This window comes from Vulpes lagopus, chromosome 6 (genome assembly GCF_018345385.1).
Source record: "Vulpes lagopus strain Blue_001 chromosome 6, ASM1834538v1, whole genome shotgun sequence".
NCBI classification, from domain to species: Eukaryota; Metazoa; Chordata; class Mammalia; order Carnivora; family Canidae; genus Vulpes; species Vulpes lagopus.
The window spans coordinates 4,851,602-4,869,886 of NC_054829.1; positions in this window are offsets into that span (position 1 = coordinate 4,851,602).

Sequence of the window (18,285 nt, forward strand, 5' to 3'; positions counted from 1 at the left end):
TGGGGTGTATACAAGCAGGCCAGCAGCCCAGGGTAAGGTGGGCAGGGCAGGGCAGGGCAAAAGGAAGATGCCCAGGCTCTGCGCAAGCCCCCAGAGCAACCTTACTTAACCCTATGCCGGCAGGGTCTAGAGCGGCAGCCAGAGCAAGCCAGGAGCGGCGGGAGGAGGAGCAGCGGGAAGGGCAGGCTGAGCAGAGGACACAGGCCAGGGTAGAGGCCTGGGGCTGGAGGGAGCAGGTGGCCAAAGGCCAGGGGAGCTGGCGGGAAGTTCGAGGCCACAGGCGTCACCGCAGGGCTGAGATCCGAAGGGCCTGGGGCCTGGCAAGGATTGGGCCTTTATCCCCAGAAAGCTCGGAGGGCCGCTGGGTGGGGAAGGAGCGGGAGCCGCGGCTCCGGGGCGCTGGGGGCGCTGGGGGCGCTGGGGCCCGGGATCCCGCGAGGCCGCAGCCGGCGCAGCTCGCCCTCCCCACCGCCCACTGCCCTGGGCGGAGCCGTCGGCCCTGCCGCCCCGCCCACAGCCTGCGGCGAGGCCCCGCCCCCGTCTCTGGTTGGTCGGGGCGGGGACACCTGAGGCCGAGCGGCCAATCGCCGCGCTGGGCTCCGGAGCCCCGCCCTCCCCGGCCCCGGCCTCGGCCGCGCGCGGAGCCGCTCACCGAAGCGCCGGCAGGGGGCGGCACAGGGCGGGCCAGGCGGCCCGGACGCGCCGGCTCCGACCCCAAGGCCGGTCGGAGGTTAGCAGTTCCCGAGTCGTCCCCCGGCCGGATGACCGGTTCCTACGGAACTTCCCGTGACGTGTTCTCCAGGCCGCCCCGCGGGCCGCGGTCGCTGCTTGTGCGTCTGGCACCTGGTCTCCGTCCCACGCCGCCCTGCCGAGCCTCGGCTCCCGGCCTCCGCGGGGCGGGGGGGGCCTGTCCGGGCCGTTGCAATTACAAGTCCCTTCCCCCTCGCCCCTGCAACGCCCCTCCCGCTCTGAGATCCCGGGCTGCAGGCCGCCTCCTCCGGGAAGCCTTCCCTGCAGCCCCTGCAACGCCCCTCCCGCTCTGAGATCCCGGGCTGCAGGCCGCCTCCTCCGGGAAGCCTTCCCTGCAGCCCCTGCAACGCCCCTCCCGCTCTGAGATCCCGGGCTGCAGGCCGCCTCCTCCGGGAAGCCTTCCCTGCAGCCCCTGCAACGCCCCTCCCGCTCTGAGATCCCGGGCTGCAGGCCGCCTCCTCCGGGAAGCCTTCCCTGCAGCCCCTGCAACGCCCCTCCCGCTCTGCGAGATCCCGGGCTGCAGGCCGCCTCCTCCGGGAGGCCTTCCCTGCAGCCCCTGCAACGCCCCTCCCGCTCTGCGAGATCCCGGGCTGCAGGCCGCCTCCTCCGGGAAGCCTTCCCTGCAGCCCCTGCAACGCCCCTCCCGCTCTGAGATCCCGGGCTGCAGGCCGCCTCCTCCGGGAGGCCTTCCCTGCAGCCCCTGCAACGCCCCTCCCGCTCTGAGATCCCGGGCTGCAGGCCGCCTCCTCCGGGAAGCCTTCCCTGCAGCCCCGGGCGGCGACTCCCCGCCATCCGGGGCTCCGCGCTACTCTCCCGGCCTGGAAGCGTCGTTATTTGGGGATGTTTCTCCCGGAGGGCACGGGGGCACGGCGACTTCGGGGCCACCTGTCGTCACCTACAACTGACCCGAGGGACGGGCAGATGGGGCGTCCCGTGTGAAGTGCGGGGGGCTGGGAGGCGGGGAAGCCCCCACCTGGGCGGGTCCGGACCGGGTCGGAGTGTGGGCCGGACCCTTCGCGCGGCCGGGTGGGGGGAGGGGAGGCGCGACCCAGGGGTCACCCGGCACCCAGTGCTCAGGCCCGGAAACAGCAGCTTAGCGCCAGGAGTCAGGAAGGCGCTAGGGGAGCGCGGGCGGAGCCTCGGGAGAGGGGCGAGGGGCGAGGGGCGCGCAGGCCCTGCAGCGGGGGCGCTCACCCCGGGGGCGAGGGCTGTGCCGGGGCGGGGAGGGGGGGCGCCCAATGGGACCTACTGCTTGGCTTGCCGGGGCCTCCTCCCCTCTAGAAGGGCAGCTCTAAAGGCGCCACAGGTGCTGCCCCTGAAAAGTTTACCCCCTTATCCTTCTCTTTACCATGTTTGTATTTTTTTTTTTTCCTTTTCTGTTTTTGTTTGCTTTTTTAAAGTAATTTCTACGCCCAAGTGGGGCTGGAACTCACAACCTGGAGATCAAGAGCCCCATGCTCCACCAATAGGGCACCCCTTATTCCGTTCTTTTTTTCACTAGATGAACTACTGGTTGATTGATTTAAAAGATTTTATTTATTTATTCAGGACAGAGAGAGAGAGAGAGAGAGAGGCAGAGACACAAGGCAGAGGGAGAAGCAGGCTCCATGCAGGGAGACTCAATCCCTGGTCTCCAGGATCACGCCCTGGGCTGAAGGCAGGTGCTCAACCGCTGAGCCACCCAGGAATCCCCTGACATAGTATTTAAAAAAAAAAAAAATTTTTTTTTAAAGATATTATTTACTTATTTGTGAGAGAGAGAGAGCGTAAGAGCACCAGCGGTGGGGAGGGGCAGAGGGAGAGGGAGAAGCAGATTCCTCACTGGATCATGACCTGAGCTGAAGGCAGATGCTTTTTTTTTAAAGATTTTATTTATTGAGGGCAGCCCTGGTGGCTCAGCGGTTTAGTGCCTGCCTTCAGCCCAGGGTGTGATCCTGGAGTTCCAGGATCGAGCCCCACGTCGGGCTCCCTGCATGGAGCCTGCTTCTCCCTCTGCCTGTGTCTCAGCTCTCTCTCTCTCTCTCTCTCTCTCTCTCTCTCTCTCTCTCTCTGTCTCTCATGAATAAATATATAAAACTTAAAAAAAAATTTTTTTTATTGGGGCAGCCCGGGTGTCTCAACGGTTTAGCACCTGCCTTTGGCACAGGGCGTGATCCTGGAGTCCTGGGATCAAGTCCCGCATCAGGCTCCCTTTGTGGAGTCTGCTTCTCCCTGATGCTGAACCACTGAGCCACCCAAGCATCTCTGAAGGCAGAGGCTTAACGGACTTTGCCACCTGGATGCACCAGCTATTTAGAAAATTTTTATGAATTGTTTCTACTGGATTTATTTTTATTTTTAATTTTTTTAAAGATTGTATTTATTCATGAGAGACACAGAGAGAGGCAGAGACATAGGAAGAGGGAGGAGAAGCAGGCTCTATTCAGGGAGCTGGATGTGGGACTCGATCCCAGGATTCTAGGATCATGCCCTGAGCCAAAGGCAGATGGTCAACTGCTGAGCCACCCAGGCATCCCTACTGGATTTATTTTATTTGGATTATTTCTACTGTTATTTTTCTTTTCTAAATCATAATTTTACACTTTTATCTTTACTATTTCCATCCTGTTTTGTGTGTGTGTGTGTGTGTGTGCGCGCGCTTACTTCTATCTTGAGTTAGGTACTTAGTTCATTAATTTTCATTCATTCTTGTTAATGTAAGTATTCAGAGCTATGAATTTGCCTCTGAGTACTGCTTTAGCTGTTTACCTTAGGTCCTGATATGCAGTGTTTCAGTTATGGCTGTTTTCTAGATATCCTGAAATTTCAACTTGATATCCTTTCTTACTCAAGAGAAGCTTGAGAGTTTTAAAATGTAGGGACACCTGGGTGGCTCAGCAATTGAGCATCTGCCGTTGGTTCAGGTGGTGATCCCAGGTCCCAGGATCGAGTCCTGCATCAGGCTCTCCACAGGGAGCCTGCTTCTCCCTCTGCTTGTGTCTCTGCCTCTCTGTCTCATGAGTAAATAATTAAAAAAAAAAAAAAAGAGTTTTAAAATGTACAGGTAAAAAAATAAAATAAAATAAAATAAAATAAAATGTACAGGTAGTAAGGTTTTTTTGGTTTTGTTTTGCCTTGTAATTTGGTTATTAATTTCTGGTCTGATTTACATTGTAACTGGAGAATGCTATATGTTCTAGATCTGCTTTTTGGAATATATTGGTTTTTTTAAAAAATGATTTGACCTATGGTTGATCTTTGTGAATACTTAGATGTCCAGTTACAAAGGAGTAGTCTGTTTTTATGGTAGAGAGCTTGATATAAATTAGTTAAATCTCGTTCAATAATTATGTTTTTAAGTCTTCTCTAATCTTAATTTTTTAAAGATTTTATTTATTCATGAGAGACACACAGAGAGAGAGGCAAAGACATAGGCAGAGGGAGAAGCAGGCTACCCGCAGGGAGCCCAACGTGGGACTCGATCCCAGGACCCCGGGATCATGCCCTGAGCCCAAAGCAGACACTCAACTGCTGAGCCACCCAGGTGTCTCTTATTTAATTTTTTTGTACACATATCTGTGAAAGATGTATTAAAACGTCTACCATATGCTCTCTCTCTCAAATAAAATCTTTTTTTTTAAAGATTTCATTTAAAAAATAAATAAATATATTAAAAAAAATAAAAAATAAAGATTTTATTTATTTATTCATGAGAGACATGAATTCTTCTCCCTCTGTGGCCCTCCCCTGCTTGTGTGCTCTCTCTCTGTCTCTCTCAAATCACTAAAATCTTTTTTAAAAATACTTCCTACTATTGATGTGCTTTTTACTCTTCCTCGTCATATTCCTTTCGTTGTTTGAATGCAGCTACCATATTATTTGATGCACACATATTAATGTTTGCTCTTTAGCACATAGGAGATATGTTCTATTATCGTTGTGACTTGCATTTGTCATCATTACAAAGTGTTCCTCTTGATCTCAATCAATATTTTACCTTGAACTTGGCTACTGCTTGCTGCTGTGGGCATTGCCCCTTGCGCCATCCTTTTATTTTCATTCTCTGAGTCTTCTTGTTTGGGGCGTGTCTTTTGCCTCCAGCTTACTGCTGACGTGAACCATCTGACAGGCATTTCCTTTTACAGATGAGTTAACTCATGTGCACATATCAATGTGACAAATCTATCCCAGTCTCAAGTCATCTGATCTTATGCTTTCTATTTTTGTAGGTTATAAAATATTTGCTTAATTTGGGTGCGAGTGGGGTTTTTTGATACTTCGGAAATTTTGTAGCTCTGTACTTGTGGTTACCTTTATAAATAATTTTACATTTATATAAAATAAATACCCTTTATTTCATCCTTTATTTCTCTAAAGATTATCTATTGACTCCCAACAATGAGTAATGATGACACTATTATGTTTTTTCTCCCTCCTTCCCTCCACCATCCTTGTCACAATATAATTTTAAGTGGAAACAAACGTCATATATACCTACATACATCCTTGCGTCTAAGGTGTCATTGATTTTAAGATGCTCCACTGATGTAGTAACAGCTTCTCGAAGGAGAATGAAAGTCTGTCCCATGGTAACGGAGGGCTAGCGGTGGCCGTGCTTGAGATGGAATTCAGGGGCATCTTGGTCTTCTTCCCTCTGAGCCCTATGTCCCCATGTCCCTGCCTATGCTTGTCCTCCCTACCACCACTTGGAGGAGGCATCTGGTGTCCTTGCCAAGGACCACAGCCATGCGTGTCTCATCAGCAGCCACCTGTGTCGAGGGGCTGGGCTGCGTCCTGCTAGATTTCAGGCGGCCCAAGGCTCTGTGCTTAGGTACATGATGTCAGATGCTCCTCTTTTCTGAATCTGGGCATAGCTGGCCGACACTAGCTCCATGTTTGATATCATCTTATCAGAGCATTCTGGAGGCTTCTCAGGACCCCATAATTCCCCGAAGAACCCAGCATTCTCTGGTCCCGGCCGGTGGCGTGCCAGTCACACCCACCCTGCTGAGCTTCCTCTAGCTCCTGTCCTCACCACACCTTGTACTCACCCCTCTCCGGGCCTTTCCGTCTGTGTTTCTTCCGCCCAGGCTGCTGTCCCCCCTCCAGTTGCCAGAAGCATCAGTCCCTCCTTCTCTGGCTCCTCACAGCCTGCCCATGGGAGCTGGCCCTGGTGCTCCCTGGATGCTCAGGCTCCATCCTCTGACCTCTCTGCCTCTCCTCCCAGAGCTGGGGTGGCCATAGAACTTTCTGGGAAGAGGTTTGTAATCAGACAGGACAGGCTTCCATGGAGAACGCAGCCTCCATGGTTGCAAAATGGGGACATGGGCACATTTCAACCTCTGAGCCTCTACCAAGGGCAACTACTATTTTGACTTTTGCCACTACAGATTAATTTTGCCTGGTTTTTGGACTTTATTTCTTTATTAAAGATTTTATTTATTTATTCATGAGAGACACACAGAGAGAAGCAGAGACAAGGGCAGAGGGAGAAGCAGGCTCCCTGAGGGGAGCCCAAAGCAGGACTGGATCCCAGGACCCCGGGGTCACGCCCTGGGCCAAAGGCAAACACTCGACCACTGATCCACCTTGGACTTTATTTACATGGAATCACGCAGCGTTGCTCTCTCAGTTCTCGCTCCTTTCACTCAACACTGTTATATGTTATTTATCTATCAGTTGTTGTAATGATAATAATAGTATGGCAGGTGGTTAGTTCATAGAGACTTGGTTAAGGGAACTTGACCCATTCAGCTTTTTTTTGTATACTAGAATGTGACCTGAACCAACTCCATTGTTGAGAAAGGCACTGGAGGTGGAAATCTGAACATCAGAGCACACCAAGGAGCTCATTTTACAGGTCACTGGCATCTGTGGTTTGGCTTGGCTGTGTATAAATGCCCCTGGCAGCAACCTGAGGTCACCTTGGGCTGGTGGCTGTGATCCTCCCATAGGGTCACACTAGGCCCTGCCCCTCCTCTCCCCCGGCCCTGCAGGGAGAAGTGTTTGCCCCTTGCCTAGGCTTGGTGTCTCTGCCTGTCAGGTGGACTCCTGCCCTGGTCTAGAGTGGGCACCCAGGAGGTGAGACACGCAAGACATCCCTGGGTTTGGTCTTGAAGAGAGACAACATTCCCTACTCCTTCTCCAAAGCCCCCAGGTAGAAATCTCTGGGCTGATGGCAGCCCAGAGGCTCCTGGGGGTGGATTCCCAATAGCCCCAGTGCCAATCACTCCTGTGCACCAGGCACTTCTGGAGGGACAGGCCATGATTGAACTTCCCAGCACCTACTCCACAGCTGGGAAACCAAGCCTCCGAGTGCAGGCTGAGTCTTTATTTGGTGGGTGGCTGAGGAATGCACTCAGTCTGCACCTATTAGATATTGGGACTGACAGTCCCTGTATTGGGACTGACAACCCAGAGGTAAGGCGGTCTGTCCAGGCTAAGGACAGCCATGCTCAGGAGAGGTGTCTGGGAAAGCTTCACCAAGTAAGTGGACTTTGAAAGGTGAGTGGGACTCCTGCCAGGCCCAATAAGGACATTCCAGGCAGAGGAACTGCCCGAGCAAAGGCATGCCAGCGTGAAAGGCGCCGGGCCTCACTGATGAGCAGAGCATTCAGAAGGGAGGGTTGGTTGAACCTGCAGAGACCCTGCTTGGAGGTGGTGCTGGTGAATGCTGAGACTCTTTTTGGGGCAGGTGCAGGACCTCAGCTCTAGGCTCTCCCCTCCACCCTCTGGGTGACCCCGTGCTGGCCCACTAAATCCTCCTCTGTGGCCGATGGATGAATAGGGGGTGGGGTGCTGAGTCAATGAGTAGGGTTTAAAAACAGGCAGGGCCAGGTCAGCAGGTAGGGTTCAATAAGCCAGGACCCTGGGCCCATGAGGTGATAAAGTCAGCACAAGGATTAGTCCCAGGCATGCTGTCCAGTCTTGCCTCCTGGAGCAGGCCATTCCTGCACTCCACTCTCCAGGGGAGCCAATATCTGGTGGGACCAACAAGAGGCTCAGCAGCCCCTGGTTCCATCTGTGACCAACAGGCTAAGCGTACCGGTCTCTCCAGATCTCCCTTGCGGTCCCCCATTTGCCTTTGCTCTCTGCAGAGATGGAAGTGTCACGGATCCAGCCCCTGCCAAGGTGGCCCCAGGAGCAGGAGACCCAAGAAGAAATGTTCAAGGAGGAGTCATTCTTGGATGGATTTCTTTTTCTTTTCTTTTTTTTAAGATTGTATTTATTTATTCATGAGAGACACACAGAGAGAGGCAGAGACGCAGGCAGAGGGAGAAGCAGGCTCCTCGCAGGGAGCCCGATGCAGAACTTGAACCCGGACCCTGGAACCATGCCCTGAGCCAAAGGCAGAGGGTCAACCGCTGAGCCGCCCAGGCGTCCCTTGGATGGATTTCTTTTACAGGACTTTTAAAAGTCCTCTCTTGTGGCCGCGTCTCTTCCATGCCTCCCGTGACCTCCCAAGCCTCTTGCCATGGCCCTTCCCCAGCCAGGAGCACAGCAAGTGGCTCCTTCCCACCGCCAGGCCTTTCCTCTGCTGGGAATCTCTTTCCTCTCGGTCAGGAACCCTCTCTCCTCCCTGTCCTTGAACCTGAACCCAGGAGCCCTCCCACACCTTCAGGACTCACCTGTCCCCAACCCCAGACCGTGGCACTGCCTTAACCACCGGCTTTCCTCCCTTCCAGCACCACCCCCTCCGCGCGAGTGCACAGAGCCCTGACTGTGTCCCAGGATGGAGGGGGAGTGGGGGGGCTTGGGGGGCTGTTATCCTTCCCCTCCCCAGATAGGGGACCTGTGGACCCGTGGCAAAGAGTTTAAAATAAGAATCCCAGGGATCCCTGGGTGGCGCAGCAGTTCGGCGCCTGCCTTTGGCCCAGGGCGCGAGCCTGGAGACCCGAAATCGAATCCCACGTCGGGCTCCTGGTGCATGGAGCCTGCTTCTCCCTCTGCCTGTCTCTCTCTCTCTCTCTCTCTCTCTGTGTGTGTGTTACTATCATAAATAAATAAATAAATAATAAAATAAAATAAAATAAATAAAATAAAATAAAGTAAGAATTCCAAAAGCCAGTTTCTCTGCACTTCCTTTTGCCCAGTGCTGAGACACTCTCGGCCTCTGTGGTCCTCCCCTGTGGAGAGTGGGACGGGGGCTCCTGGACAAGGGCGATGATGCGGTTCCCACCAGCTGCAGGCACATTCTTGCCCCAGGAGAGCCCCCAGGGCAGGAAGGGGATTGGGTTCCTGGGTGGCACCTTGCTCCTGGGCCTGAGGGTGGTGCTGAACCATGACTTGGTGACTTACCCGCCTGAAGGCGGTGCAAAGGCCCTGGGGCCATCGGGAGTGCTGGAGGACCTCCTGCCAGCAGGGGGCGCGGAGCTGCCAGTGGGCAGGGGCGAGTCTCAGGGATGCTGCTGGCCCTGAGGGGTCCGCTAGTTCTAAACATTAATTAACTATCTTTTATTCTTTTAAATGACCTGCGCTTGTAAAACAGAGCAGAGGCGTTGAAACAACAGCCCTGGTCCTCACCTCCCCGAAGTCACCCCTGCCTCCGGCTTGGGAGCTTCCTTCCAGGTTTTTTCCAGAGCAGTTGCTCTGACACAAGGCACGTTCACACACAGAGGCTGCCATGCTCACAGGGGTACACGTGGGCGTGCACACGCACGGGAACACGAAGAGGTCGGAATAGTCCGCGCCGCGCTGTGGGTGTATCTGTGCAGACACATCCAGAGCCAAATGCACAGGCGCAATTTCTTTTTGCAGGTTTTCCGGCCCTCCTCCTGCAGCACCATCGACACGCATTCCTCGTTTCCAGCGCATCTTTCCCGTGGCGGGTGGGGCGAGGCCGAGGTTGCAAGGTGCAAGGTGGCCGATGACACACTGCCAGAGCTGTTTGGGTGGCGGTGACGGGGTGCCCTGCGCGCAGGCCTCGGGATTCAGGACGATGCCACGGGCGTGAGGGCCACAGGGAGGGTGATCCTAAGCCGGATAGAGTCCATCAGTGGGGCCCAGCGATTGACGGGACTTCCACTGTATGCGCCTTGGGTGGCGGGAGGTGACCATGGTCCTGCCTCCCCGCCAGCCTTTGAACCATCAGCCTCCTCTGTCCAGGGACCAGCTCCAGGCCCTGGCTGGAAAGTGTTTGGGTGGCGCCAGCACACCCCACACACGATCTGAGCTCCTGAGTGTGTCTCTGCAGACTGTGGGGTCCAGGAGCTGGCCTTGGGGAGGGTGAATCCCGACGAGACCCACAGGCAGGTGGCAGGGAGGAGCCAGGAGGGCAATGAGTGTGCAGTGTGCCAACCCCAGGGGGGCTGCCCCAGTGCCTGCCTGCCTGCCACGCTGTCACACCTGGGCCTGGACTGGAGTCCCAGCCCTGGAGACCAAGAACACTCTAGAACTTTGATTTGGAAGCCTCAGCTCTGTGGACGTCAGTATCCTGGAGGAGTGCACACAAGCCGGACAGGCCCGGGCCGGAGCTGAGCCTCGGCTTCTAGCTGAGCCCGGTTCCTCCACTGTGCGATGGGAGAGTGAGCGTTCCCCGATTAGAGAAGGGCAAGAACTGTCACTGCTCACCCGGGGTGGCCCTGGCAGGGATCTGAACAAGGGCCCGACTCCTTGGGGCCTGGAGCTGGCTCCTGCCAGAGGGGCTGACGCCGCATGCAACGTCCACACCCGATTAAGTTTGTTTGTTTGTGGTGAGCAGCTGAAATCCCCCTCCCCTCCCCAAAACAGGGCCGACTTCTCCAACCGGTTTTTATTTTGTCCTTGAGCCACATGTCTGAAAAATGACTTAGTCAAAGAGGTGACATGAATTAAATCTCGGGGCCTGGCTCTCGGCCCGGCTCCCAGAGCCCCATGGAGGGGACCTCGGGTGATCGGGGCAGCTCTCTGGGCAGCTGGTGACTTCCTACAGGCCCCGCGTGCACTCCCGGCCTCCGCAGCCGCTGCTCCCCGCCGACCACTGCCCAGGACTGTGGGCCCAGTGCCAGGCGCAGAGGCGGCGCCCGGTGCCTAGGGACACGAGGCCAAGATAAGTCTCCTGCTCTGCCTGGCAGATCAGGAAACTTCTGGGAGGAGGCGGCACTTGGCCTGGGCATGAGAGATTGGAGACAGAGATGAGGCAGGAGGGCGGGATAAGAGATTTGGGGACACGGGGAGGGGTGTGGGTGTGCACTCAGCTGTGTGTGCGTGCAGGGGGGCAGGCCGGGGGTCTGCAGAGGGAGAGGCTCAGGGGGGTGCTGGGCCCCCCTGCTCCGCCTTCCTGGCCACAGCATTGCTGGTGAGGTCTATGGCCAGGTGATGTCTTTCCTGTTTCTTCTTGGGGACTTTTGGGGATTTTTCTGTTCCCTGGGTGCTCGGAAATTTCTGTACAGTGTTTCTAGGTGGTGATGTCCAACTTTTTGGTTATTGTTTTACTTTGTCTTCACTTTTGAATTAAAGTGTAACATATAAAATGCGCACATCTTAACAATACAGCTCAATGGAGTTTTTACCTTCCTCTACACTGGGGTAATCGCCGCCAGGTCCAGATATACACCGCTCACTGCCAGCCTCTCTCTGCTCCCCTGCTCTCTTTTATCTCCAGAAGAAATCACTGTTTTGTTTTGTTTTTTTAATGAAATCACTGTTCTGACCTCTACTACCACTGACTAGTTTAACTATTCTTGAACTTCTTATAAATGGAGACATGTAGGGGGCACCTGGGTGGCTCAGTGGTTGAGCGTCTGCCTTTGGCTCTGCTCATGATCTTGGGGTCCTGGGATCGAGTTCCGCATCAGGGTCCCTGCAAGGGAGCTTCTTCTCCCTCTGCCTATGTCTCTGCTTCTCTCTGTGTGTCTCCTGTGAATAAATAGGTAAGAAATCTTTAAAAATAAAAATAAATGGAGGCATGTAGTGGTATGCTTTTATCTACTTTTTAAAAAAATAAACATTTAAATTTTACAACAGTTTTAGATTTACACAGTTACTAGGAATATGGTACAGAAAATTCTTGCTTCCTATTTTATTTATTTTTTAAAATTTTAAAGTCATCTCTACGTCCAACATAGGGCTTGAACTCATGATTTGGAATTTAAGAGCCGCAGGCTCTACCCACTGAGCCATCCAGGAGCCCCTCCCCTCCCCTTTAATTAACATCTCATGCTAATGATATGGTGTGGTAGGTTTGTTACAACTAATGAACAAGTGTTTATATATCGTTACTAACTAGAATCCATACTTCATTTAGATTTCCTCAGTTTTTTTTTAATATCCTTTTTCTGTCCCAAGACCTTGTCTAGGACACCACATTGCATTCATTCATCATATCTCCTTAGGCATCTCTTGGCTGTGACACATTCTCAGCCACTCCTTGCTTTTGATGACCTTGATAGTTTCACGTAGTACCGGCCAGGTATTTTGTCTCGTATGCCTGAATTGGGATTTGTTTGGTGTCTTTCTCGGGGCTGGATTGGAGTCATGGGTTTGGGGGAGGAAGACCACAGAGGTGAAGTGCCCTACTCATCACATGATTTCATCATCTCAAGGGTGTATCCCATCCACCTGACACATCACTGTTCCTGTTGACTTTGGTCACCTGGCCGGGGTATGTTGGTCAGATTTCTCCATTGTAAAGTGACTCTTTTTTTTTTTTTTCATTGTAAAGTGACTCTTTTCCCAGGTTCCACACTTTGGAAGTCACTGGGCAGCCCACACTTGAGGAGTGGGGAGTTGTATGTACCCTACCTCCTTGAAGTGCTATGTCAAAAGGACACAGGAGCCATCTGAAAGAGCTCCTAATGGCCAAAGCTAGCAGAATGTGAGCAACAAATAATAAAGCAGCATTGGATTGTAGACCAAAGTGGGACGCCCGGGTGGCTCAGCGGTTGAGCGTCTGCCTTTGGCTCAGGTCATGATCCCGGGGTCCTGGGATCGAGTCCCACATTGGGATCCCCACAGGTAGCCTGCTTCTCCCTCTGCTTGTGTCTCTGTCTCTCTGTGTGTCTCTCATGAATAAATAATAATAAATAAATCTTCAAAAAATTATAACCCAAAGTATTAAATACATCTCATGAGTCCATACTGATACCAATAAATAACTGAGTAACTAAATGGAGAAGAGAGATCTTCCACGCAGAAAAATTCCGAATAATTTTTTAAAAGATTTTATTTATTCACGATAGACATAGAGAGAGAGAGAGAGAGAGAGAGAGAGAGGTAGAGACACAGGCAGGCTCCATGCAGGGAGCCTGACTTGGGACCTGATCCCAGGACTGCAGGATCGGGCCCTGGGCCAAAGGCAGGTGCCAAACCACTGAGCCACCCAGGGATCCCTGGAATTCTGAATAATTTATGTCGATACCCCACCTTCAAGGTGTGTGTGTTCTGAGCACTTAACTTCTGGCACTTCAGATGCTCCAGGCTCATCTCGTATATCTTCCTTTGGTCCTAGAATCTGCCATTTCTCCAAGGAGCCCTGGTTCCTTTTGCTGGAGAAGGTGTTAAAAATCAAGATCACAGGGCACCTGGGTGACTCAGTCAGTTAAGCGTCTGCTATCAGCTCAGGTGCTGATCCCTGAGCTCATCAGGCTCCCTGCTCAGCGGGGGGCTGCTTCTCCCTCTCTCTCTGCCCCTCCTCTGCTTGTGCTCTCTCTTCTCTCAAATAATTAAAAAATTAAAAAAAAAAAAAGTCGAGATCACATGTGATGAAAGTTACTGGGATGTCCTTGCTTCTGGGTGCTGTCAGCTGACAAAGCAAGGAAATATATGGATATATTCTAACCTCTGTGTATTCACATCTGTAATTATTTCTACAAGTAACCATCTGTATCTAAGTTAAACTAAACATATTTATTTTTTTATTATTTTTAAAATTTATATTTATTTATTTATTTGAAGAGAGAGAGAGAGAGAGAGAGAGAGAAGGAACAAGTAGGCAGGGTGGCAGGCAGAGGGAGAGGGTGAAGAAGCCTCCCTGCTAAGCAGAGAGCCCCATGTGGGGCTTGATCCCAGGACCCTGGGATCATGACCTGAGCTGAAGGCAGACGCTTAACAAACTGAGCCACCCAGGCACCCTCTTTCCTGGGACTCCTGACTCGCAAATGGTTTTATAAAATGGTGTGTACGTCACGGTTTGCTCTGCGATATCAAGTTCTATGAGTTTTGACAAACGTCTTCTAGCACTGTCTCAGGATCCTACACTAAGATTTCACCTCCCTAAAAATTTCCTTGTGCTGCTCCTGTTCAACCCTCATCACCCCCAGCAGCCCTGGCAACCTCTGTCCTATTTATAGTCTCTATAGTTTTACCTTTTCCAGAATGTTATATAATGGGAATCATAGTCTATAGTGTTTCCAGACTGGCTTCTTGCCCTTAGCAGTTTGCGTTAAGGATTCCTTCATATCGCTCAGTTACTTGTTAGCTCATTTCCTTTTTTAAAGTTTTTTTTTTTAGTAATCTCTACACCCAACATGGGGTTCCAACCCATGACCCAGAGATCAAGAGTTGCATGCTCCTCCCACCAAGCCAATCAGGTGCCCCTCCCTCATTTCCTTTTATCTCTGATTGATATTTCCTTGTCTGGATGGATTTATCCATTCGCCTATTGAAGGGCACCTCAGTTGCTTCAGGTTTTAGGTAACTGGAAATAAAGCTGCTGTAAACTTTCACATGTAGGTTTTCACATCGATTAGGTAAACACAGAGCGCAACTGCTGGATCGCATGGTAAGATCATGTTTAATTTTCTAAGAAGTCACCACACTTGGGGCACCTGGGTGGTGTGGTTGGTTAAGCATCCGACTCTTGGTTTCAGCTCAGGTCGTAATCTCAGGGTCATGACATCGAGCCCTATGTCAGGTTCTGCACTCATTGTAGAGTTGGCTTGGGACACTATCTCCCTCTTCCTCTGCCCCTACCCTCTCAAATAAATAAATAAATTATTTAATTAAAAAAAAGAAGAATCTGTCACACTGTCTTCCAAAGTGGCTGCGCCATCCTGCATCCCCACCGACGATGAATGGGAGTCCCTGCAGCTTCACATCCTCCGCAGAACTTGGTGTTGTCAGTGTTGTGAATTTTATCCATTCTCGTAAGTGTGTTGTAATATATCATTATTGCTCTAATTTGCATTTCCCTAATGACAAATGATCCTGAGCATCTTTTCCTGTGCCCATCATCACCTGTATGTCCTGAGGGGAGGTGTCTGTTCAGGTCTTTTGCGCATTTGCTGATTGGGTTATTTGTTTTCTACTGTTAACTCATAAAATTTGTTTATGTATTTTGGATTCAAGTCCTTCATCAGACTTGTGTTTTGTGAATATCTTCTCCCAGTCTGTGGCTTATCTTCATGTTCTTACGACATTATCTTTCACAGAACCAAAGTTATACATTTATTTATTTTTTAAAGATTTATTTATTTATGATAGATTGAGAGAGAGAGAGGCAGAGACACAGGAGGAGGGAGAAGCAGGCTCCATGCAGGGAGCCCGACGTGGGACTCGATCCCGGGACTCCAGGATCACACCCGGGGCCAAAGGCAGGCGCTAAACCGCTGAGCCACCCAGGGATCCCAAAAGTTATACATTTAATAAAATTGAAACTATATATATTTTTTCTCTTTCATGGGTTGTACCATTGGTGTTATATTTAAAGTCTCAACACCAAACCCAATGTTATGTAGGTTTTTCTATGTGTTCCTTAAGAAGTTTTGTCATTTTGCATTTTATATTTATGTCTGAGATCCATTTTGAGTAAAAATTTTTTAAGATCTAGGGCAGCTCCGGGTGGCTCAGAGGTTTAGCGCTGCCTTCAGCTCAGGGCATGATCCTGGAGACCCGGGATCGAGTCTCGCATCGGGCTCCCCACATGGAGCCTGCTTCTCCCTCTGCCTGTGTCTCTGCCTCTCTCTCTCTCTCTCCTCTCCTCTGTGTTTCTCATGAATAAATAAATAAAATATTTAAAAAATTTTAAGATCTTATTTTTAAGTAATCTCTACACCCAATGTGAGGCTGGAACCTACAACGCTGAGATCAAGAGTCGCTCGGTCCACCTGAGCCAGCCAGGCGCCCCAATTTTGATTAAGTTTTAAGTGTAAGGGCTGCCCTGGTGGCTCAGCGGTTCAGCGCTGCCTGCAGCCTGGGGTGTGATCCTGGAGACCCGGGATCGAGTCCCATGTCAGGCTTCCTACATGGAGCCTGCTTCTCTCTCTGCCTGTGTTCCTGCCTCTCTCTCTCTCTCTCTCTCTGTGTCTCTATGAATAAATAAACAAAATCTTTTAAAAAAAAGTTTTAAGTGTGAGGTCTGGTCTGGGTTCATTTTTTTCTTGTGCATATGGACGTCCAATGGTTCCAGCACCACTTTCTGAGGAGACTCTCCTTTCTCCACTGAATTGCTCTGTTGTCAAAGATCAGTTGGCTTCATGAGTATGAGTCTATTTCTGGCTTTCTACTCTGTTCCAATGATCTATGTGTCTGTTCTTTCACCAGGGACACATTGTCTTATAGTCAAGTCTAGAAATCTAGTCATATGTGTCCTCCAACTTTGTTATTCCTTCCTACTGTGGTGCATGGGCTCTGGATTGATAAACCTGCGTGTGAAGGCAAACTTCCAAGCTCATCATTATTTCTAGGAACTGGCCGTGGGAACAGCAATCTCTTCATGGTCAACAAGATAGCACAACATGAGAATTACAGAGAAGAAAAAGTCATGATTAATACAGTTGGCACTCTGATGCTTTGACATCATGTTAAGGAATCTCTGCGGTGATGATAAGGGGATTTGTGGAGAGTAGGGTGTAAGGTTTCCTGAAAAGCACAGAAAAAAATTATATAAGAATAGAAAGGAGTGACACAAGTGGAAATATTAGGGGCCCTTCTGGGCTGGCCAAACCTAAGTTTCTCATTTATATGGCCCCGACCTAGAAAGTTGATCTGAAATTCCCAGGGTTTCTAACAATATCTTGGTGGGGTTGTAGATTGTTAAAAGTGTGCATATATATAGTTGTTTGTTTGTTTTGTTTTCTTTCAATAATACTACCTTGGTGTGTTTTGGGGGGTCAAGCTGGCAGGTCTAGGTTACACTATTGGGAGTATGAACTGTTAGTTTAGTAAAGTCTGTGTGAAGAGTCGTGGTGTTGTGCGTAACCAGGGGAAGTGCAGTTGTAGTCATGGTGGGAACCTCAAGGCTTCGTGGAAAGCTGGCGGGGTTAGTAGGGAAAGAAAGGCACCGGGAGTGGGCAGTCCTCTCCCCAAGGGGGTCACAGGGTTCACTGGTATGAGGCAGGTGCCCCTGGGGGAAAGCAATACCTCCATTAATTGTTGAGTGGCCCAGATAGTAGTGACCTTGGTTAGATCTCCCTTTGGGCGTGGAGTGTTGACACATACGTGTAGGTGTGTATGTTTCCACAGAGAGCAAGGAGTCAACCAGGATCCTGGCTAAGCAGACAGCAAACTCAGAAACATAGTAGGACCCCTAATCCCAAAGGAAGAAAAGCAGTCAGGGTCTGTGTCCACTTCGTGCCTTAGCAGAGGCAGTCTGTGGGAGTTGCTGGGGCAGAGGTGTGTGTTGGAGTGAACTTGTCCCAGGGGTCTCCAGCAGCCAGCTCCCGGGCCATGGAGATGTCATCTGAAATGGGGGCCCGGGTGTGCTTTCCAAACAGATCCCCACTCAGGGAGATGTGGGTGCCATTCTTGTGGCTCCGTGGTGTTGTGACAAGGCTGAGCTGGGGCTCCAGCGTGAGCCTGTAGGCAGGGCCTCTGATCTGCCCGATGAGTCCGAGTCCTTTGGTACAGTTGTTGGTTTGGTTGGAGATGGCAAAGTGGCGAGGTCTTTGGGTTGTAGGGCTTGTATTAGGCAAACTCGATGCCTGGTTGTAACAATGGCTCACTTGGAGCGTTGGGGCCTTCGCTTATGAACCAATGAAATCTTCCAGACAGACGGGTACTGAGACCGGTAGTCGATAGAATGGTGTGTGGTTGCACTTGACAGGTTTTGTGTGTATTTCGTGTGTGTGTGTGTGTGTGTGTGTGTAAGTTTAGCTTTGGATGGACCCTCTAGCAGATGAGCAGCTGCCTGGCCCAGGGGACGATCTCTGATGAACAGGTCCTAGGAGAATAGGTGCCCTCCCTCTGGCCTCCAGTCCTTTGGGAGGGGGGCAAGATTGGAAATTTATAAAAATGGGGGAGACATTATCAGAGGCCTACATATAGTATATAATAAGTCTTTATGACCATGGAGGGGAGACAAATCCCCCTTTAAGTGTAGGAAAGGGAGTGTAGGACATTTTTAAACTTGACATTGAGTTTTGAGTTAGCCAAGGATTTGAATGAAGAGATATTAAGGCCTGAGGCAAGAAAGAGGCCCTGTTTGGGGTCCATGTGCTGGAGCGGAATTTGAAAAGAAGAAGATTTTTGAGGAAACCATTATGTTTCTGAGCTAAATCTCTCTGACGCCCATCAGGGACGTAAGAGTTCGAGTGAGTCCCTTTTCTAGGAGCCCAGTACTGTGTATCCTGAGAAGTGAAATGTGTCCCTGGTTACTACCAGTCCTGTCTGTAGCTCCAGAGGGGTAGGAGTGGGCTGGCC